Below are 24,089 nucleotides of genomic sequence, written 5' to 3'. Positions count from 1 at the left end.
GAGATCAGTTCATTTGCTACTCTTTCATTCAGTATTCACATTTCAGTTGGAGAGGTGAACTTTTGAATAATACTCCTCAAAGCTGCCCATGATTGTTTTGCAACCGTGCGACAGTTTCATTTGATTCTGCGTTTCACATGTTGTATTTGTTACTGAATAGTATGATGCAACAAGAGTGAAGTGAAACAAAAAGGATTTCTCAATATAAAGCCACAGTGAGCATCTAAAGGTTTGCTCATTATGTAATTTGATGCTGTTTGCATTCAGCGCGCACGCAGATATAAGCTGGGAGACTTTGTTGAGGCACACTGAGAGTGGACTTAAGCTGGTAATTCACACAGCAGCTAGCGTGAGACTTTTCAAACTTCTGCAAAAGACTGACTGAAACTGGGCCTGGAGGAGGGCACGGTGACTCAGTGAGACATGTAAGGGAAGTCCTACATCTTACCTCAGCACAAATTTCCTATCTGACCATCAGGCATGAGAACATGGGGCTTACGCTCCCTGCATGGGAAGGGTGTTGATTGTGGAAGCCAGGCGAGACGCAGACAATCAGAGGTTGTCTTAATGTGAGTGACTTCAGGAGCATGGTGTCAAACAGATGAAGAACTGAAAGTGTGCATAAAGGGCTGGTGCAAGATTCATTTTCTTTTTGTTTGTTTTTTTGATAATGCTGTAAACAGTCCATAATATGGCTACTGCAAAAACACGGTGGAATCTTAGATTTAAGATGTGAAGTTTAAAAAATTGTATAATTATCCTTAATTTGTATTACTGGCTCTTTCTTTTCTTCTGGACACACAAGTTCAAGTCTCCTAAAAACAGCTTTAGCTTTAGCATCGGCTCCATTCCTGCAACAGTTCAGTTAAAAACATAAACCCGTCTTTCTAAATCCGGGGTGCATTTCAGCTGTGAAAAAAATGTAAAAAGAGAAGTGAAAACATTAAGTTTTGTGTATCACACTTCACTATTACTAGTTCGACACAGGTTTTCAGCATTAGACAAATTAGCTTATTGTCACTTCTAGCCGAGAATTGCTAAAATTCAGAAACCAATTCGATTACTCCGACAACTTTTAAGTCCACGTGGGCCAAAGCTGCCGTATTTTATTGTTTTCATTTTAGGCATCGTTAAGAAGAAGAATGTGAACAGTAACTAGTTATGCGTTTAAACATATAATTTTCTTTTTAGAAAATATTTCTTCCAGTCTTTACCTCTACAGTTATTTTTTCCCATGGGAGTACACCTTAATACATTCTTTACAACTTCTGTAAGAAGGAAAAGGAATTTCTTTTTAAATTCCAGTGTGTATTCTCTCTACTTGTAAAGTGCAGTTTCCAGCTGCCTTGTAATACTGACTCATCATAAGCTACATATCGTTTACTTCTGTTGGGAAGTGAGGCTTTTATAAAGCTGTTTGTTTCATTTGTGGTGCTAAGTGATGCGAAATGCGTTTCGATATCGTTCAGAGCTCGCCGAGTTTCAGTCTTGATATGATGTTCATTGTTTCAGAATTGCTGGAATGACTTAAAGGCTGCAGGGAAAAGGTTCCGGTGTTTAGAGTACGTATTAAAGGTTTTACAGCCAACTATATCAGTGAAAAGGTAGCAGCGAGCTCAAGTGTATTTTCATAATGCATCTGGCAGTGATTGTACAGTACTGTACAAAAGAACATGTGCTGATAGTCATTGTTGTGATAGATTAAAGTGTGAGAGGCAAGATAAACTTAAATTGTATTCAATTGTAAATTCAGGGGTTGTTAATTTAAGTACTTACTTCATTGTGCTGTATCTCTAAAGTGTGCTGCCAGCACAAATACAAAAGTGGGAAGTGAAATGACTAAGTAATGTCACCTAGTGGTGTGCAATGCTGCAAATTTTGCTATTGATCTGATACCTAGTAAATACATGGACAGTGTTGCTGAAATCTCTAAATCACTTTGGGTCAACTTCTGTTGTTTAAATGTGCTCACCTCTCACTCACCTCTAATGTTACTCATACAGCAGTATCTACTGTTGTAGCTAACATTTCCACCAGTAGCTAAAAAGCCTGCCAAGTTTTCTAGACAGCTGTGAAATTGAGATATTTATAGCATTGAATTTAGGAATTCAACCTTTTACAAAACAATGATTTTTGCCATTTTTCCTATTAAAAGGTGTGGAAACTGTTTGGGAGGATATTTGTGAACTTGCTTGTCCAAAGTTAATTAACTTCACCCACCAGTCTTTGTAGTTAATCCCTTGTACCTTGGTTTAACCCTCACACCGAAACCCTTTTCCCAGGATAAGCTAAAGTAACCACCATATAGATAAATGAGAGTTACATCAATCTTTTTACCTAAATCTCAGCCACAAACAAGCATATTTCTCAAAACTCTTCTTGTCAATTCTGTTCTTAATGTAATCTGTATAATTAGGCTTAAGCCTCCATCGCACAGGCCTGAGACCCACACTAGCAGTCTTTGGTAGCTCGGGAAAAATGTGCATTTCCCAACCTGTTGGTTAGTCGCTGGATTTTGCTGGCTGTTGTTGGGTCAAATAGGTTGCAAGAGGTGAACGCTTTCAAGGCGCAACTTTTACTTTGATTGACCACAGAAATTTGCTAGCGACCAAAGCGATCACAATGAGTTTTTCTGGGCGTTTTTTATTTGTTCTTTGAGACCAGTTTTACCCAGTGACTCCAGAAACCTCCGCCAACCACTCGCCAACCTGTTGGTCAAACACATTCTTCCCCAGTGATTGGTGGTTAGCACTGAGCAGTCGCTTGGCCTGCATGACTGGGGCTTTAGCAATCAATTTCATAGTGACTAGTACAAATTTTGTCCCTAGCTACTGTATTTGTCAGGTAGTTGCCAACTGGTTTCCAGGTCAGTGTGACTGGGGCCTCTGATTTACACATGGGGCCTTACTTCACTGCTGTGACATCAGTGTCCCTTATAAGCTTTCATTTTTAAACTATTAAAGGCAGATTTGCTGTGGCAGTGTCTGAGATGCTGTAAAATTACACACAGACCAGAACATGCGGATTAAAATGTGACTTTACTTGCTCACAATAAGGGTCTTTCAATTAGGATGGAACCGCCTGGCAGAGAGTTTTCGGCATTCTACTACAAAACAGTTTTTCCCATCCGGCGTCATCCACTGCAGCCTCGTACTGATGGAAAACAAGAACATGGCTTGTTATGAGGAAGCTAATAAAGAAGTCTCAGAGAAGCAGAAAGAGCAAATGAAAGGGGAAAAACAACACATTTATTCCACTGGTCTAAATGCGGCCCTGCAGTTTGAACACAGCATACAGACAGAATTTGGCAGACAGACAGAAAGTGATGAGAGGGGTGTATGCAAAATGAGGTGAAAGAGCTCTACAGAGATGCTTGTTGTCTGCAAGCGTGGTGATGAGGTTTAAATTTGAGCAGTGTGACAACAAGGGGTTTGAATAGAAGCATCCCGCTTCAATACAGGGAGGGGAGGCTCTCTGTATTTTTAGCTTTTCTGGAAAGTTTTACTTAGTTACTCTGCCTCGGAGGAACTGGAAAAAAAAGTTGCAAAACACATCAGACTTTTATTCACCTGTGCTGAGCACTCTCTGATGTTTTTCAGCTCTTAGCTTTCCCTCCACATCTGGCTGATGTGTGTGTTAAACTTGAGGAGGTGAGAAAGAAAGGAGAAGGGGAGGGGGCTTACGAGGTGAGTGCACCACAGTGAAAACAATATTTAGACTGTCTTCATTTTCAGCTGTTTGACAGGGAAACACCGGTACAGACACAGTGGACCTATTGTTTTCCAAACTTTAAACAGCAGCCACAGCGCTGACACGTCACAACGTGTCCAAGCTAGGGAGAAGGCGAATAACAACAAAGTGAATGTGCTGGACACTTTTAAACTACATGAGTAATGTTGTGACAAATGTGTGCCTGTGGATCCTCCTCCCAACTGTAGGATCTTGGAGGTGCTATAGCTCTCATAGACAGAAAGTGTTGTCTAGATGTAGGCCATACATCGGAAACGCATATCAGAACGTCCCGGTGACAAGGATCGCGCTGCAGTTCTATTTCCTGCAATGCTGTTAAATCCTCTCAAGAATGTCAGATATCATCATCATAATATTTCTGCATGGCATGACAGAGCTCAGAACAATGCAGTGAGGAAGCAGAGCAGCAAATTACGACTATCTTTCCAAAAAAGGCATACGCTGCTCGTTCTTTCTACACATCTAAGCCGCTGCTAAATGTCACTTCCCTGTCACCCAACTGTGATTAATTATCTGAGCTGGAAAGACTGCCCGCTGTGGTTTTGATGGAGAAAATGCATGCACGTCTTTTTGTAAGCTTCCAAAAAGCACAAAGCTCCAGCAAGAGTGCAGTGTGTGTCACTTTGTCTGTGTTTGCCCCCAGGCTCAGTCTTCGGCTCTGTCACCGAGCAAACCGCTGCTTTTTAATTAAGGGAATAGTACTCTGCTCGTTTACAGAGACTGCCACTCCTTCATTCATGAGAGAAACTCCGTCATGTTGTTGTGGACAGCTTCGAGCTTAAATGCTACTGAGTGAGTGAACTGAAAAGCTGACAAACTGTTGTTTATAAGCAATTCATCTCTCAGCATTTTCTCACAGTGAATGTGTTTTAATGTTTTTCTGGGTTTGAGTAAATCTACGGCTTTGGGGCCTTTTTTTTTTAAGAAAGGGTATAGTGCCCTCATGTGGTTTTCTTAGACATTGCAATGCCAGTAAAAATGCCACATGCTACCTAAAAACAAAACCCTTTGAAATCTGTGACCTTAAGGTTGATATGAAACTTTAAAAATTAGACTTTTTTGTTTCATTACAACACAGAAAATGTGCAAGTTTTTAAATATATCAGCTCCAGAAGTTTTTAGCTTTTGTGCTGCGAGTTAACATGACCTCATGTCCTTTTCAAATATTGTTTGAAATAATGTGCAAGTCCAGTGCAAGTATGACTTTGATTTAACCTTAGTTTTACAAACATATTTTAACATACTGTTTTCTGATAGTGTTTGCCAACACTCTGCAACTAAAAGTAGAGAAGAGCTTCTAAAAAAAAAAGTCCAAATGCTTGGAGTCCTTTACTGTGTTAAAATATCCTCATTGATAGTTATTTGATATATTTCGTGTAAATATTTAATTTTCATTTTAGAGCTGGTGGGGATAATAATTGAATCCTGCTCTTGTGATTGCTTCCCATCTGTGTCTGATCAACAGCTCTGGGGAGGGCACCTTGAAGACCCGTGGGTATCATCTGTCACTGAGGTGGACGCCTGCTCCGATAATCATGCTGATGTAATTGTATTCACATGCGTTAGGAAGCTAAGAGTCCCAGAGAGCTCGAAACTTGAAACTGAGACTATTCGGATCATTATTTTTGTTTGAGTGAATGACACGCAAACTGGCCGTGCTGTATAACACTGAAGGAATCCCTAATACTTTGCGTCAGCCTTCTTATTAAATAACTTGAACTAGTAATGACTGAATGTCGGGCTAATAGTACTGATAACTATTGGAGGCTGAAGACAGACGTGCAATTTCAAGACCATGGACCGCTGTGCCGTCTTTTATGAGAAAGTGTGGGGCTAAATTAAAAGCACTCAAAGTTGATGAGTGAGTGATGGATGGAAGATTTCAAATAAAAAACTGTGGCTAAGAAATATGACAGAGTGACAATATAAGCCCACAGGCAGCAGTGTTTAAGGTTAAAGAAGCCCCTGTAGAGTCATTAAGAACACTTATGAATCTGCTGTGCTGACATTTCAGTGTCAGGACACACGGAGGTGGTTTTCATAAAGGCTCTCATGTCCTATTAGTCACAGATAGCTTCTTCTATATTGGCACTGACTGAAGGCAGTCGATGCAGCTTTAAACTTTAGCCCAATGTCTTTTTACTGTAGTCGTGATTATTTCACAGGGCTGACAGACCCAATCGGTTTCTCATGATATCATGTGCGTATGCATCCATCTGTAGTGCTACCGTGGCCTCGTGTTTATGAAGTCTCTAAATACCAGGTGCTATTTTAACCCCATAACATGCTCACGACTTCTATCCGCACTTCTATTTCAAGCTGCTATCCAAAGAGAAGCAAATGTTCCGAGCGCACATTTCCTCCTTATTCCTTTGCATTAATTTGCAATGCAAAAGAAAAAAAACCACACAGTTTTATACCTTGTTGGTAATATTTTAAGCTTGTATGTATTTTTATTTTTGTTATTTAATCCCATGCCAAGCCTTAAACCTCTGCTACTCCAACATGTGATTTATTTCTCTTTTTTTAGCTTTTGAAACGGGGCAGATAAATAAATATCATAACTTACACACATCAAAAACTATTTGATTTTCTCGACCCTAACCGTTACCTGAAGGTTCAGACTGAGAAAACTTTTGTTCATTTAAGTAAAATGCAACTTTGTGGGACTCCTGGCCATAGCTTATTTACACACATTATCTCTTTTTAGGCTGTAAAAGCTAAAACAGAGGTGCTTGTCTGCATCTCCATTAATGTGCAGCAGACCCAGCTACCAAACAGCATACACAGTGAGGCAGCTCCCTGCTACATAAATGGAAAAAGCTTGTGAAAATCAAATAATTTCCCCACCCGACACCACCTCCTACACCCACTTCACTGAATATGAGTCAATCCACGCATACATTAGGTCAAATTAAACAGACAGAGATGAGCATGCTCTGTGTTTCAGACTACATGTTCTGATATGATGATTTAATCGTCATTCGGACGCATAGTGCCCACACAGCATCTAATGCTCCAGAAATCTAGGAGCAATGTGAGCAACATTATTGGTTCGTGCATTATAAGTGTAATAGATTTTATTGATATTATTTTGGCAAAATGATGTCGCCTGTAGAACTAATGGTTTGATTTTTGCATATGAAGCTGTCAACCTTCACTGTACATCTCCCATTAGTTTGTCTTGTCAGAGCCTGTGGGATGTTTTTTAGTGCACTTTTTTTCCTCTTAAGAATTTGTTTCGATGACATTTTGAAAAAGGTCACAAACTGAATTTATTCCTCTTGCTCTTGTGCTTGTTTATCAGTGTGTGGGTGTGATTGTATCTACTGTATCTTCCCAGTGTGCACATGAATTCAATAACGTGGTGTCTGTGCCACACCACCATATGGCCTTGCAGTCTGCTGCTACTGACATGCCGTGCGTGGAGCTTCTGTGGGTCACATCTCTCGTTGTTGTTGCTCTCTTTACATCTTGAATTTATGCTCGCGATCACACGGAGACAGAAGGCCACCTTCAGACACACATCGTGGGTCAATGCTCAGCTTAAAGTAAGTGTGTCTGATGATGATTTAATATTATTAAAAAAGTAATAGCCACTGGATTGGTTTGTTTTTGTGTGTGTGTGTGTGTGTGTAAAAAGTCACAATAGTAGTTTCTTCCCATAACCTTTTCGTATTGACCTGTTCATGGCATCTGTAAACTAAATGCTCCTTAATGTTCTAGATCCACAATTCAATAACTGAGTAGTTCCCTCTAATGTAACATCCAACATCAAGAATGGTGTTTTCCAAAACCACACAGTGCCTCATTAGTGACATTTTCCCCCAGGAAGGACTTCGGGGGAGGATGTTTGTTTTTCAGACAGTGTTTAGAACTGAGCGCTGAGGCACAAACTCTGAAAAGATGAAGCATCTGATATGAAGGTTACTGAAATAACAGACCAAATGCATCGTATTAACACTGGGATGGTTTTTTTTTTTCTTTTTATACAGTTATCCCAGTAGCTATCTGTTAGATCAGTCCGTCATTTTGGCCTAATGTAAAATATTCAACACAAGCTGAAATGATTGCTAAAACTATAAAAAGCTACTGAAATTGGTGCTTGTTGTATTTTCTGCTCTGAACAATTTAAGTAAGTTTGATGGTGTTTTTAACTTTTTATTTAGCACAATTATCTTGCGAAAAAGGAAACGGCTTTCTATACAGTTATGAGTAAGTATTTCTGTATACAATACATTTACATTTTTCTACACAATCACTTTATCACTTAGCCAAAATATGTAATTTAAGGCTCAGTTGTTATAGATTGACCTGTTCAGAATGTGCCCTGCCTCTTTTTGACCACTTGAGGGCAGCAGAAACAAGTTGTGACGATGTTGACATTGGTCAGTAGGCCTAATCACCTCATAAATTACAGTTTATGCTTGCCTATTTAAATATCAAGAAGTAATAGTAATACAGCCACATTACCATTAATTTTGGGATGTGTCTGCCCAAAAGATAAATATAAATCTCATATTAACTGGCCTATTTTGTTGTTTTTTTTTTTTTAAAGATTTATTTAGCAGTTAAATGCTACCCTGTGTTCGCCAGCTGTTTGAGTGCTTTAACCTGAAACAGCTGTCTGCTTTGGCAAAAACCAATGTTATGAGAGCGCTGAGTGTGCCAAAGCAATGAGACTGCAGGCTGGACAACCATATAGAGCTAACTGGAAGTCATTAACTGAACAGCATTCCTAAACACGGGTCATTGCTCTGGTTTTGTCACTTCATCATTGCAATTTTTAAATTCTTATTAAAATGTGATATGTCATTAAAATATAAATAAATGAAATCAAATGTATATTTAAAATATTTATAATAAAAGAAGTACATGAATTATTAACAAAATAACAGCATTGATATTTTTTGGTATGTGTTTGTTAGCATACTGACGTTAGCATTTAGCTCAAGGCCCACTAGCACCATGACAAAGTCAAGCATTATCTTAAATTTTGCGTTAGAAGAGAATAAAGTTGTTATGGCAAATTATGGCAGTGGCCAGTAGAATAAATGCACATTTGACCAAATTATTCATCTTTAACCAGAAGTGGCGTCCAACTAAAATCTGTCTTCACTATCCTCCTTCTGTGTGGAAATGGCTAACTGAAGGCTGGCAATAGTAGGCAAAGTCTTGCTGCCAGTGACAAAGTGAGCTTAGAGGTGGGTATCTAATTTATCCTATGTTTTTGGCTACTACTATATTTTGTATGTAATGACAGTCCATCGCATTAGCTCAAATCACGTTTTTAGTTCAAAAGTTTTTCAACAGCGTCTGTAAACTTCCTCTGCAGTTTGCTGAAATAGCTAGAAAACGCATTACTATCATTGAAAAAATGTTTGGATGACGTTGGCTTGCTGTGATTTAAAAGGCTCTCCGGTGTCAGCCGTGTTTAGGATCACTTCCCCTGTATGGGTGAATGGTGGTAGTATAGCATTATGAGGTCTGAAGGGTTTGTTCAAACTGATTACAGCTCCCTTTCCCTGAAAGCATCTGACAGGGTGCTGGAAAAGAAACTCTGACTGACTGGCAAATTGATTTGAAGAGTAGAAATTTTTGCTGGCTCTCAAAGCACAAGTATAATCTTTTTTCCTCCTCAAAGGTAGCTGTAAGGGTAGCAGGAATTGCTCTTGATTTCATGTGGCTTTGTAGAAAAATGTCACTAAGTTCCCCAAGGTGTCTCCGATGATCAAGCAGCCCAAGCTGCTTGATCATCCATAGAATGACAGAAGTGCTTGCCTGCTATTATTTGGTTTATTAAAGAGAAAAACTGAGCTACGTGTCTCTGTGACAAGGATGTGTGGAATTTGCACCTCGATCACTAAAGTGATTAAGGAGGTATCTGAAATTTGTAAAATATATTCCCGTGCTAACAATCCAGATCCACTTTGCAGTGACATCTTTCTTAAGTGTACCATGGATGGATTTATTCAGAGCAGTGACAGAAGACCGCTATGTGACCTGTCTTCTTGTGCTAGCAAACAATGCTGAAAGAAATAGCCAGAGCCAAAACTGCATCTGGCAACTGTAAAACCAGAGCATGTGCACTATTCTGTTTTTTTACCCCAAATGAAGGATACAGGAGTCATACGCCTGCCAAAAAAAGTAAATGATTGAGTTTTTTGTTGTTGTTGTCATTTTGTGCTGCTGTTTCACATAAATGACAGAGAGCTGCTTTTGTGAATCTCAGTGGACTGTGAAACACAAGAAGCTGCACATTTTGAAAGGAACTCAAACTACCAGCTGAAATGTGCGACTCGTCCTCCTCCACATGACAGCGCACATCTGTCTGTCAACTATAATTCAGAGAGCAGAGAATCTCTGTAATGACACACGCACACACACACTGCACTCTTAGAGACTTGTTAATTTCACTAATGTTTTTCATTGTAATTGGGAAAAAGGGTATAAATTGTGTTGTACATTTTATAACTCAGGTTTTGCAACCATTAAATTGGGAACTGTTCACAGCCTACAGACTGACATTTGAACAATTATTGCAAACCAAACTGTGCAGATCTAACAAATCTGGGTATGACATAAAGTGTGATGTACCTAGACAGAGCGATGATGCCCAGTACTGAGTGGTAGGCTTTTCTGTTTATTTCTATGCTGCTTTTTCTTTGGTGTGATCTTGATTATAGCTCAAGGAAATTTTATACAAACAAGGCTTTGCAGACACAACTTAACTTTATTTTATTTTTTTCTCTGTGGAATCCAAAAACATTTCTTTTTGAATATTTTATCTCCAGCTATTGTGTGGGTTCATTCTGTTTTTTTTGTTTTTTTTCTTATCAGTCCACATCGATAAGACTGTCATTTCATGCTACAATACTCGTAGAACACAGGAAGGTCATAGCAGCAGCACAAAGTGAGATGGCTATCCCACATTTCTAAGGTCTTAGTCAACAGAGGCCTAAAGGCCGGTCGGTGACCCATGGCAACCTCCAGTTGCTAAGGAAAAAATGTGTATTTCCTGACTGGTTAGTGAGTGGTTGCTGAAGGAAATTGGTCATAAAGGTGGTACTGCATTAAAAATATTGCAAGTGAGAGTGTCTGAGAGTCTTTGGTTATGAGCATTTTGTTGTGTGGTTTTCATGGAAGGCACCGACTTGTCCGCGGACACTTGCTAACTACTGGCTGAGCACTAGTGGAAGTAGAAAAAATGAAATGGAAACCAGAAACAGAGTATTCTTAATGTTGTGCCTTACTGCTGCAGCCAACACATTTCCAAAGGTGGAACGTTTATTTGGAATCCGGTTTGTGTTGCGTTCTTCATAGTTTTACTATTGCTCAGTGAGTAGTTGGCCAATATTTCCGGACCAGTCTGTGTCTTTCATGCAGACCCTCCTTTAGCGACCAAATCAATAGCAAGGTTTTTGGTGCACACCACTTGCCTCTCTGTGACCAGTTTAACTAAGCGACTGCCAACAATCTCCTGCAACCAGTCACCAACCGGCTGGAGAATATACATCTTTCCCTAGCAACCAATGTTTGCCAGAGGATCACTGATAAGACTATGGCTTTCATCACAACCACTTGCAACTGGTCAGAGAATACTAACTAACTTCCTTAGCTACCGGTGGTTTCCAGGGGTTCAGGAGCTGATCTCTAGGCCTGTGTGACTGAGGCTTAACAAAATCCAACCAACAACAGCCATTTGAGCCTCTCACTGTAGAAATAAGAACCTAGTGTATTGCCACACTTACTTCATTTTGGTCATCTTTGGCTTGAAAGAGTCTGTCATACACATTGTTTCCTTTGTTACACTAGAGTATGCTAACTGACTGGTGATTGAAACTTCATATCAGAACAATATCTGAAGAGCATAAAAATGATTTGATTCAACAAATTTAAGTTAAATGATTGTTAGGAGGGATTGCAATATCAACAGCAAACCACTGCACATTGAATTTGATGGTTTGACAGTCAACAAAATACTTTTTTTTTTTTCCTGCGCAGGAAGGCAACTTCCTACGCAAAACGCAACATAAATATAGTTTTTGGTTTTATATGTTAGTAGCAAATCAACAGCAGTTTGATTAGTGGCTTCAGCCCACTTACATTTCTCTATAACAACACAATGTGCAGTTTGTGTGTTTTAGTGGTGGAAATAAAACCCATGAGAGTCCACATAATAGCTCAGACTGTACCCTGTGTTGACTAGGGCCATTTTTCATGAAGCCATGATTGATCAGCTGGTAAATGGGAAAAGGCATTTGCAAAAACAGCCCTAGAGGATAACATGCTGGATGAATGGACATGAAATGTCGCCTGCTACATTTTCATACTTTACAAAAGAGGCGTTTCACTTAATGGTGTGTCCTCCATTAGCTGTCATTCATTCAAAAGATGATAAATCACAAGCTTGTGCAAGCAAACTACTTTGCATTCGATCTGTGAAGGACAATAAGTGGTACATGTGTTGTTTAGCATAAAGCTAAACACGCCATAATTGTAATGTTACATCTGGATCGGACAGACGTGACAAAAAGCAGGAAAAGGGAGGCCGGCATTTCCAGACAATATGCTGCATGCCTTTTGTATGTAGTAGATGTTTGAGATGTCCTCCTCACTCTCATTTAGGCTCTAGGATTCCAGACTTCCTCCTTTCTTGTATCCATTGCATCACTACATCCCCGTTTGTAAGAATCCATGCCTCTCGATCCTCTCAAGAAAATGCAGAAAACAGTTTAAGCCAGAGACAGAAGCAGGACAGGAAGCACAGATGCTTACATAACAGCCTTATTCTGGGAGGGGGGCTTGGTATTTGAAAGTTGCATACCGATGTCCACTATCAGACTCCCACTCCAATGTCTTTCCACAACCCCTGCCCCCCACCATGTATCTGATAGGCCAGGTTTCAGTGAGTACACATTTGGGCTTCCACTGAAGTAAGTTTCAGCTGGACTGTTATACTGTGTTTGTCTGTCGGGGTCAGTTCATATGAATGTCCAGACCAATGGTATGTAAACTGATTTTTCCTCTGGGTAAATATTTAGATCTCTTCCCACATGTCTTTTTTTCCCTTTTTTCCTGTGTTTGACTCCCAACAGGTAGTGTTGGTGTTAAATGTTAAATACCTTTTCCGCCAGCTTCTCTCCCACTTAAAGGAAGCAAGTAATGTGTAGTTCACCTACAAGTCTGGCTTGGACTGAAAAAGATAAGGGGGTTATTAAAGACCTTCCGTCCAGAGGGAGAAACCCCAGTGTCTCTGGGTTTCTTGGCCACCAGTAGCAGCAGCCTTGCCGACCCTACAGCAGTATTTATAGAGCACTGTGGATGAATCATTCGGCTGAGTGCCCATTCTTCGTTCACCAGATTTACAGGTCCCACTCCGGGGAGGGACGCCTGATTTATGATGCAACCCACCTCCCTCCACCACTAGCTCCCACCCCACTCACTTCCTTCAGGGGCTCTTCAGAGAAGAGCAGACACACCATCTTGCCTCCGGTTCGCCGTTCCACTCATCGCTTTCTGTCCTGCAGTCGTTTCGCGTGCGTCTCAAAAATGTGCTTCCTCCGCTCTTTCAGCTCCTTTGACAGAAGTGTACTGTATATTGAGAAAAAGTCTTCCTGAGAGGCATGCAGACACACTAGCCTTGGCCTGACCTCGCCTAACTGCCGCTGATCGATGTGTCACATTGACCTGCGTTTGACTTAGCAAAATGAAGTTGTAGAAGACTTATATGACGTGGAGGATAAGCAAAGAGAGGTGGGGGAGAATATGAAGTGCAGCGGACTGTGTTTCAGCAGAAAAATAGGGTGATAGAGCTGCTAGTGGTGCACAACAAGAACAGATGAAGAAGTGGCACGTGGGGGTCACCAGTAAGCAGCAAGAGCGTGGCTTTCGCTACCTCAGCCTTCACCTGAGAGGGGGCGCGTCTTCATCTGCATCCCATGGATCTAAACTATAACCCAGGTGTGTCTTTTTGCAAACCAATAATGAAAACTAATACATCTGTATTTGATTTAGACGGTGTCATTATGATATGCTTTTTGGACTTAATTCAAAGTGAAGGATCTGACGACAGGCACAAAGCTGCTTGTAGTTCAGTTGCAAATTTCTCTTTTTCTGTGGGACATATATATATATATATATAGAGAGAGAGAGAGATATAGAGATAGATAGATATAGAAATAGATATAGATATGCAGAATGTGAGCAGATGGGTGTTTTACAAGTTACACTTTATGGTTTACAGTTTTTGCAGCTGTGATTGATTTTGAGAAGAAAGAAGTTATTAATTTTCCTTCCATTGGTATCATTTTTGTAAATATGCTTTGTGATCATTTAACTATTTCTGACAAAAGAATTAATAACATATATAGTAAACTAGGCATTAATATTTCATACAGAATGTGTTTGACCAGATGGAAACCTGTAAATATTCATGGCTAATGGTACACTAGCTGTTAGGGATGTCATACAAACAATACTTCCAACACCATTTGATACCAAAATTCTTAAAACACATCAGTACTTGGGGGGCGGGGCAGCACTTAGGTACCATTGGCGGTATATGTACCAAGGCTGCAATTCTTTCAAAACTGATGGGGGCAGCATACGCCTACAGATGCTGTAGTGCAGCGTTAGCTTCACCCTGACTTGTCAATAAGAAAAGTAGTAAGACTTGAAGTTATCCCAAATTACCTTTTTCTTTGAGACAGTTGGTATAGCCTGTGGTGTTTCATAGGCTAAAATGTTTGCAGTAGCTAACATTATATGAACGCTAAAGCTAACGCAAAGTAATATACGTTAGCTTTAGCTAACTAAAACATTATACCTTGTGTCCTTTCAACAAAATATTATGTTTTAAATCATTTAAAATAAGTTTTTAATAATGGAAGTTGTGACTAAGTACATGAGATAATCTTTTTCCTTTTTTGAGAATTATGTGCTTCTGCTGGTATTTTTACCAGCTACTCATTGTATTGTGTCGTCCCTGCTGTAGGAGGACTACAACTGATAGCTCAAAACAAGTAACTGTGGCATATTTTTACAAAGTACCGTGAATTCCTGTGATTTTACTTAGTTTGCTCTAAGCCCTAGCCTTGTTTCCCTGTGTTTTTCTAGTTGAATCATACAGTTCAACCTGTCCTCACACGATTTCAGTTAACTTGCCACCCATTTCTGATTGTTGCTCACATCAGGTGAGAATCTACAGTCTGATGTTCGTGGTTTTTGATGTCAGGGTTTGATGCAATTTTTTTTTTTCATTGAATTTGAAATATTTTAGGAGTCAAAAGTAGCTTGTTTGGTCTTATTACATAGACTTTGAGCCACAAAAAAGCAGCTCGTTTAGGTTGGTTTCACAATTAGAAATAACTTTGATCATCCACAATATTTGTTTGAGTTTAGTTAATTTTTAAACTATTATTTCATCTTTGTCTATGCTAGATCTTTGTAAAGCATTATTAGTGTGGGGTTTTCTTTCTTTGTTTTGTTTTTTGTTTTTTACACCTACAGGAGCTGCTCAGTCATGGATAACAGGCTGTGAAGCCTTAGTGCAGTTTATACTGATGTTAATGCCAGAGTAGGTTCGGAGGTATGCTGTTATTAAGTCAGCATTTGGCAACCCTACTCTCTATCTTTACCATGTCATTTCCAGTTAATTGTGAAATTGTGAAAAACCTAGTTTTTCCTTCTGTGGTTTTCCGGTGAAAATACAATGGGTAAATGTAAATTACAATTTAAAGTCTTTAAAGGGAATAACATCCATAAACCATACACAATACATGTAAGTGTGTATCAGTTTGGTTGCACTATGCATATATGTAGCTTTAAAATAAATCTTGCCAGAGGAAGAAAAATCATGCTTGGTGGAGAACATTCTCCTAGCCGGTTCAAATTTCACTTTGCTTGGCTGCTTGGGGCAGATAACAGAACAGAGTCCTGAACTCACAGCTCCCAGGCTGCTTGTTAATCCATCCTAGTTAAGACATTCTCATGTGAAAATCCAAGGCAACAAATGAGAAGAGAAACTAGACAAAAGAAATACTGTATTGTACATAATGTTTGGCTACACATGAGAAAAAGCTGAATGATGGCAGTGAGGAGAGCAAAGGTGGGAACAGTGAATTAAAGCAGTCTGGGAAGTTGTAAAGAGTATTTCAATAAAAGTGATGTGTTAGAAGCCAAGAGCGCAAACTGACTCTCCTGACTTTAGCCGAGACATCCTGAAATCTGTCACCTTTAAACCAAAAATGTGAAAAGTGTTGAATGAAACCAACACGTCTCTTTGATTACTTAACTGGTGGGGAGGCGGCAAATGATGATGCCAACTAATAATATCAGCTTTGTGGAGTTTGCATATTCGCCACAGGTCTGTGTGCTGTCTCCAGCTACCCTGGCTTCCTTCCACAGTACAAAGACGTCCGTGTGTTTAAATTAACTGGGGATTCTAACTTGGCGTGGAGTGTGGATAGCTGTCCATCTGCAACATTGCAACATATTGGCAACCTATCACTGCAGTTGCAGCCTCTCACCTTATGTCTTTGCTGTACTAGTGGAAAAACCTCAGCAGAAGGTCAACACTGAGAGTCTTCATCATCATCTGCATTTCTTTGTCTCTCCAATGTTTTTATTTAATTGCCCCCAGTGCGCCGCATCCCTTTCTAGCAGACAGTGCAGTGTTTTAGCCAACTTTGTCGGGGGGGGGGAATAGTGCTGTGAATTTGGAGTGTAGACAGCAATGCTGCAGTGATCAATAATGTAGACTCACTTGTTCGTCCAACTTACTGAAGCTCACACTAAGAACTGAATGTCCAGATTGCAGACATTTTCATACCTGAGTGTTTTATGGTGCATAAAGGGTTTTTTGAGAAAGATGACAATCAGTGTATTTGACGAGGTCTTTATGCAGCATGAGTAAGGGGTGCAGAGATCTCCACAAGCAATTTCAGCAACATCTTAAAAAATGAATGCAAAGCCATCCTTCAGATGTATATAGAACTAAAACTCAATAAACTGGTGAAATCTCCTCAAAATTGTGAAACTTTGATCTTAGAGCCAGCATATTCACCCAGTCACCTGACCCTATTAAGCAGATTATTATAGAAGTGCACAGTGTAACTTGGAAACACATTTCCTAATAGTTATCCATATTCATGTTTCTTGTTTTATAGCCATAGTCACCAAGTAGAAAATGCATTGGTGGGAATCTCATGTCCAGGATGATAAATGATGACTGTCAGTCAGATTCATCTCTATCAAAATAACGTTGCTCCGACAGGCTCCTCAATCTCTCTGCATCTCTACAGCAATCTAGGAAATGAAAATACTGATTTATACTTCTCATAGACGTGTCCAAAACGACTTCATTTTACAAGGTGAATGAAATTAAAGGGAAAAGATAATTTGTGTTTTCAGAATTTCTATTCTTCACAAGAGCTGAGCTAGGGAAAAGCTTGCATGCATATATATTTTTAAATGTATGGGTTCTCGTGGGGAAAATGAATTGAACCGTCTGTTCTGCCTCCATTAGTCAAAATATACCAGAAGTCACGTCTCCACAGCCCTGTGTGAAAGGTTCAAAGGGCTTCCCAAAGGCCAGGCTGACTCAGACTACTTATTTTGACTGCAGGGACTGCAGGTGTGCATCTACCCTGAGGCCCTCATCAGTGCTGAAAGCTGATATTAGAAGGTATTACTGAGTGGGGCAACAGGTACTTTGTCAAGTCCACTCCTTGTTCTTTTCTCTGGTGAGGATAAAGGAAAAGCTCACTGCAATCTTCAAGCGCCAGGAAGTTTGTCTCCCAGTGGCTCCATCAACAATATTGTAATTGATTTCAGTAATCAAGTAAACTGCATCATCTAAAAATATCCTTGTTAACAACGCGGATATTTGAGGCTGATCACATGCCTTTTTTTTTTTGCTTTTTCCTCTTTTTTTTTTTTTTGCTTTTTTACCACAAAAGTCCTTTGATGGGTGGAATCCGATATTACACTGTTTGTGTGGGAATTACCCCTGACAGCATCCTGTACGTAAATCAAAAACGTTTTAGATGTCGGACAAACATTTTGGTAGTGCAGAGTTCACATCACTGAATTCTTTGGCAAGGAGACCCACACAGATTTACAGTCTCCCAAGCCAGGGGTGCACGACACATTTGTCAAATCTGTTATAGTGTGATCCAGTGTGTTTACATAACCGTGACAACGTATTCCTTCCACACAGACTGAATGCATTCACTTAAAAAAATACAGTATACCACTCATCCTGTCAGATACAATCCAGCCCAACAGAGAGCTTAGCTGTTCAAAGTGTCTCTGGTTATACACAAAACAAATTCTCAGACAGTGTGGTGATGACGATACCAGACTAAAAGCACGTTATATCTGTGGGAGGGTTGACTTCTGTGAAGCCATTCGAGGTTTTTGTCTTGGATCTGCGTGTTCTGCACCTTTCCAGAAGCTTCCCTCCAGCATCATTGTCCCTGTATCACTAATGTATTGTTTTAACCTCCCAGCATTGTGTGCAAGTGGTCAAGTGACAACAGCTGTCAGCCTTCACCAAAACTCAGCACTCCCTAACATTTAAATGAGATATCAATCCAGCAGCTAGTAGCCACTAAAGCTGTCAGTTCTCTAAAAGGTCCGCTCGTTAAATTGTTATCATGAATAACTTAAATGTGTTAGGAGTTAAGTCCGCTTTATGCTGCCACGGCAATAAATAGGTTGAACAGAATGATTGTGGTTTCTTAACGACACCGGAGAACTTACATGAATATCATTTGGGAATGTTTACAATTGTCTTTTGTGGCTTTGGACCCTTCTTTTAAAAAAAACAAGTCACATATTAAAGGATTCTTCTGGTCTTTTCCCATCCATTAGCACATTCACTGCAAATCGCGTATGCTTTACACCCCTGCAGCAGCTTTTCAAAGCAAAACAGTTTATTTTAGACTGTTTGATTCAAATTTCCCCACCCCGAAGGCAGCCAACAGTTTCCATTGGAGGAAGGCGTGAATATACCAACGTTATCCTTTTCTTTTTCTGGAAGAAGAATATTAATACATTCTTTGAAAAAAGCTTATATTACATTAAATCACACACTAATGATAAAACCTAAAGAATAAAATGCAAGTATGGTTGTTTAAATCTGACTGTGTGACTCCCCTTTACTGCACCTCTGCTTTAGTGTCTAGCCTTTATGATTATCACGCCAACTTATGTTACAAGCTCTGGGCTTTGAGGCCTGCTTGAGCCGTGTTTCCTTCCTTCAGAAGTTGAAATTGATTCCCCTTACATAATGGTATATTTACAGCAGCCTTGGCAGAACACACAGACATAGCTCTTTATTTGGTTGGCATGAAATCAGAACAGAGACACTTGGCTCTTTGACAGTCCTGTGACCTCCCTGAACGGACTGACCCATTGCTTCCCTGCTTGTGCTCATGACAGCTCATTAAAACTCCACTCACTTTTTCTACCCAACAGCTGCAATTTGACTTGATTTCTTTTCATATCCTGTGACGACAGAGGTGAATGTGTATTCGCAGAATAACTCGATAATAACTTGTTTGATTTTTTTTTTTTTTTCTTTTTTTTTTTAAATGCAACTACACCTTAAAACATGACAACCTTTCAGTGACTTCGACTATGCATATTCTTGTGGGGTCAGCTAGACACGGTATCATGTTAGCCTTTCAAAAACAAATAATACAGCGATTTTTGAGATGTGGCTGTTAGTCTCCTTTTTTTTTTTCCCCCTTTTTTGATGCCATGATTATCCACTTTCCTACGGGCGCCTGTAAGAGAGACAGTAGAGCCAAACAATCCCCGTCCCCTTTGACCTCCCCACTCCTATTCACTATGTTACTCATTCGGCATCAGATGGTAATGGATAGCCATAGAAACATCTATGGAGTCTGTGTTCTCTGCTAGACGAGGTCTTTAGGGATTCAGGCTAATGTTGTGATGTCTGTCTTCAGACTACATCTATTGACAGGCAAGGACCACCATGACACCAGGGTGAGAATTAACCGTCGATACCTTGCTGTGGTGGAGGGTGGGGGGGCTACGTGAAACGGGACACCCATTAGAAATACGTGGGAAGATATAGCTGCAGAGAGGGGAGCTGTATCACCAGCAGCATGGCCGACTTGTAAAGAGAGTAGAGCTGTTTTGAAAATACTTTGAAGGATGATTTAACGTTTTCAAAACACAGACAGAAAAGATGTAACTTTTATTATAATGTAAGTTTAGGAATTATTTTTGATTGTATAAAATGTCACAAGAAATGAAAAAGGTTAGCCTAAGCTCCTCAGGTGACCTTTTTGAGTTGATGATCTATATGTTCAGAAAAAAGTAGCAAATCCTCACATTTGAGAAGATTTAAGCATGCACTGACTTTTGCCATTTTTGCTGATGATGACTCATTTTGCAAATACATTTATGTTGTTATCTTAAAAGAGAATGACTCTTAGTTTAAGCCAAGATAGAGAGACAGCCAAAAGCTGGTGTATATTTTTTTCGTATTTAGTAAATCGGCCATGCAAGCTAAGGCAAATTAAACAGCTTAATCTCCAGTATACTTTGTAGCCGAGTGTTCATTCGACCTTCTGCTGATGTTTTTCCACTAGTACACCGAAGATGTAAGGTTTTTAGTTCTGATAAATCGATTGCATCGACTGATATAAAGTGGAGTAAAAAAGCAGAAGTTTTAGTCTTGTACATACACTCTAAATGTTGTTTATGTTGTCATTAATGCCTGATTGCACATTTGAAAGGTCAATATGATCACATCATTATAGTCTTAATGTTAAAAAAGCATTGTGGTGGGAATGGGAGATTGCATGTTTGCTCATGGGGGTCATGCCCTCTGTAGAACCCTGGCCTCCGTTAAGCCTAAGCCTTCAGAGAGCTCTACCTATTGTTCCCATTACAGTGCTCTGCAGAAGTTTGTGGATGTGGGTGTGTGTGTGTGTGTGTGTGTGTGTGTGTGTGTGTGTACTCACCAACCTCCCCCTGCTTTTCCAAATCTCCCCTTCCCACCCCCTCCCTCCCTCCCTCCCATTTCTCTTTCACACCCTCTCAGCTGTGCTCACTCACTCATTCTGAGCCGGGCCAAAAACTGGCAGAGCAGCTCCTCCAGTCAGAAACTCCCGTCCTCACATTGACTCAGACAGCCAGGACTTTGTAACTCATTCAGGACGCCTCTTTATTTCCCCCCTCCTCCAACCCTGGGTTTGCCGGAGATAACGAACGAGGGATGGAGGTGGTTCACCAGTCGATTCATAGCTTACCCCAGTATGGATTAACTAATTTATTGTCATCCCATCAAGGTAACGGTAACGAGTTTATTATTTGAGCCTTTTGAAAGCTTTTATATGCACAGCCTCTGTCCTGCTACTGCTTAAGTATTTCCTTAACTTGTTTACTACAGGCTTCTTTGTTACAGCTGCATGTTTAGACCATCTGGAGATGATATTACTCATGAGTGAAATGGACCCTGTAGATAAGGGTGCCGACAGTCATAAACAAAAGATGAAAAAGAAAATGGGAAAAGTGTTGTTTTTTTCCTTTTTGTTTCCACTCTTAATGCTCATCATTCCGTATGAATGGACAATTCCCTTTGCCGTGTAGCGTAGCTCGCCACCCAGTGACCGACTTCCTGTGATGTTAGAGTCATTTATGATGCACGGACCTCGGAGAAGACTATCATTAGACCTATTATTGATCTCAACTTGCCCCTGCTTGCACACAAACAAGACGACTCCAGAAGACAAAAGAGAACAGACGCTGATGTGCTCCTTTTAATCTCAACATGGACACACACAGGCTGGGAGAACTATGACACAGATTTTTGTCATTTATCGCTAAACAAGGTAGTTACAGTGTCTGCATTGTTTTCTCTGCCAGCAGCAGCTGCTTCCTCCACTTGGCAAGATGTGCAGTCAGGGTCTGGAAGAGCTTAACATTTCACAACAAGTCTGCAGACAAAAATCTATTCCACGTTTGTGTGTGCGGAATATTTAGCTCATTTTGGCCCCTTTTTTAACACCTACTGTGCTCCTTTTGCCTTAATTTTTTTTCTATGTGGTTATAACGCAGGAGTGAGGTTTGCAATTATCAATTCAATGGACTAAAACTGCTTTGAAGATATGGAAATGTAATACTGTTAAGGTGTGCGTTCTATACTTTAGAACCACATTACATTAATATTTTATCGTTTTTAATAATAAGTTTCTTATTTTTTGACATATGTGCAAGAAAACTGATATTCTGTTTTCAGATCTTTTCTTCACATGTGAGGCTACAACTGCTAGGTAGCTTTTTAGCTTTGCACAAAGCCTGGAGGCGGGGAAACAGATGGGCTGTCTGAAGGTATTTAGGAAAAAAAAACAACTTTTTGACAAATCTGCCTGCCAACAACTCAAAAGCATATAAACTTTAAATCAAGTTGTGTTTTTACATGAGTTTATGTGCCAGACAATTACTTTCTCAGGCATGGTATTGTTACAGTCTATCTGCTAAGCTAGCGGTCACCATATTTGATGTAAAATATATATTTATATGAGAAAGACGTCAATCTTATAGTAACTGGAACTTTCCAAAATGTATAACTGAAGCCAAAAGACAGGCGCTTCACATCCACTTATATTATATGTTTACTATTCATGTAACCTATCATAATACTTGATGTAACTACAGGGTGTGAGTATCCTGGGCCATTCATGCCTGGTAACATATTACTGTTTATCAGCACAAAACATAACCATATATTCTATGGTCTTTAGCCACAGCGTGGCGCTCTACACAGATGCACTCCGCTGTGGCTCCTAGAGGGCTCAGTGCAGACATGCAAGTCGAAGTGAAGTGCATGGGGGATCCAGGTATTTGTGAGCAATTACAGCACAGTGGGATCCTTTGTTGTCTCCCACCTGTTTTGAGCCATTAGTTAAAGACTATGTGCAGCTGGTTTGGCCACTTATTAAAGCCAGTGGTTTCAGCTGGAATGAACAGTTGTTAGCCGTTTGCACTGAGCCCATCTAAGATGGCCTGCCATTCACATGTAAAGGTAACTGAACCTGATCCCAGGTTGTCAGTGAGAGGCTATAGTTTTGTTTGGAGATGTGCTTTCAAGTTGTTAATGTAGTTTATGCACAGCTGCAAGAAAAGTTTGTGATCCATTTGGATTTTTTTTTGTCCAACTCATATAGACGAACAATCTGACTGAACTGAAAATCCACTAAAAGTTTTCTATGTTGTTGCAGAACAGTGTGTGAAGTTTAAAGGAGCTGCAGCGCTCCCTATCAGAGTTGTGTGCTGGAGTTGACTGTATTATTATCCCATCTCTGTGACATTATACAGATCCTAGAGGAGGAAAAAAAGCATCTGAAACTGAATGTTTAAAGTAATCTGAAGCTTTACCATTGTCCTCACAGAGGTCACATGTATACAGTCTGTATATATTCTCACCAGTATTATAGGCCAGGATGCTGAACATGAACACAAAACTTGCTCCACCAGGCTTTATATTTGAGGTTTTGGTGTGTGTGCAATACCATACTTATTTAAACACAGTGTTTCACATTCTGTCAAAAAGTTCAACATTTGTCTCATCTGTTCACAGAACGCTGTTCTCGAAAAAAAAAAACCAAGGAGTTTATTGCGAAGTGGTCTAGTTGACAGTCCTTCTTGCAGCTGCATGCAGTTCAGTTTAGCTGTGTCTTTCCTGTGTTTGTTGCTGTATCAGGTTTTGGAGTTGATTGTATTAATCCTCTGTCTGGTAATGCTGATCTTGAAGTAGCAGATGGAAAGACTAAACTAACTTGTCATTTTGGTACATGTTCCACTGCAGAGAATATCACCAGTAGAGTTACTGCTAAAACATGAAAAATATGGTGTGTTCCCTTCTCCTTAACTTTTCTTCTATGAAGTCTCAGTGTGAACCTTAATGTCTATGTCTCACTGAATGGAAGCTGCTTCTGAAGTAAAGGTCTGAAAGCTGAGGTTTCCTTTCTTTTTTTCTTTTTCTTTTTTTTGTAAAACTTGGGAGCAGTGTGCCAAAGCATGGCAAATCAGGCGAATTGTGACAGCTGCCACGGTTGTCTCTTCAGGTACAGTCTTGTTATACACGAAGACCGTCTCTGCATATGAACACCTACTGAGATTGATATCATTTATAAAGTCATAAAAGTGTCTTTTTTTTTACATAGTGCCAGTTGAACTACCATCAGCCCAAGAATTGTATGAGAGAAATACTTTGTCCGTAAAAGAATCAGTCAAAAATTATCTTCATTTATTATAGTCAGAATTTAACCTTTGGCTCATGATTTGTGAGCTAAATG

At 39.9% G+C, this 24,089-nt stretch overlaps 1 protein-coding gene across 1 annotated transcript in view; it reads left to right on the top strand.

Annotated features, from left to right (window-relative positions):
* arhgap24 (Rho GTPase activating protein 24) overlaps positions 1-24,089 on the top strand; it is a 72,044-nt gene that overhangs the window by 27,043 nt on the left and 20,912 nt on the right.

Source organism: Oreochromis niloticus, linkage group LG7, assembly GCF_001858045.2.
Source record: "Oreochromis niloticus isolate F11D_XX linkage group LG7, O_niloticus_UMD_NMBU, whole genome shotgun sequence".
NCBI lineage: Eukaryota > Metazoa > Chordata > Actinopteri > Cichliformes > Cichlidae > Oreochromis > Oreochromis niloticus.
The sequence above is the reverse complement of the archived record's forward strand: the minus strand, read 5'-3'. Positions and strand labels throughout refer to the sequence as shown.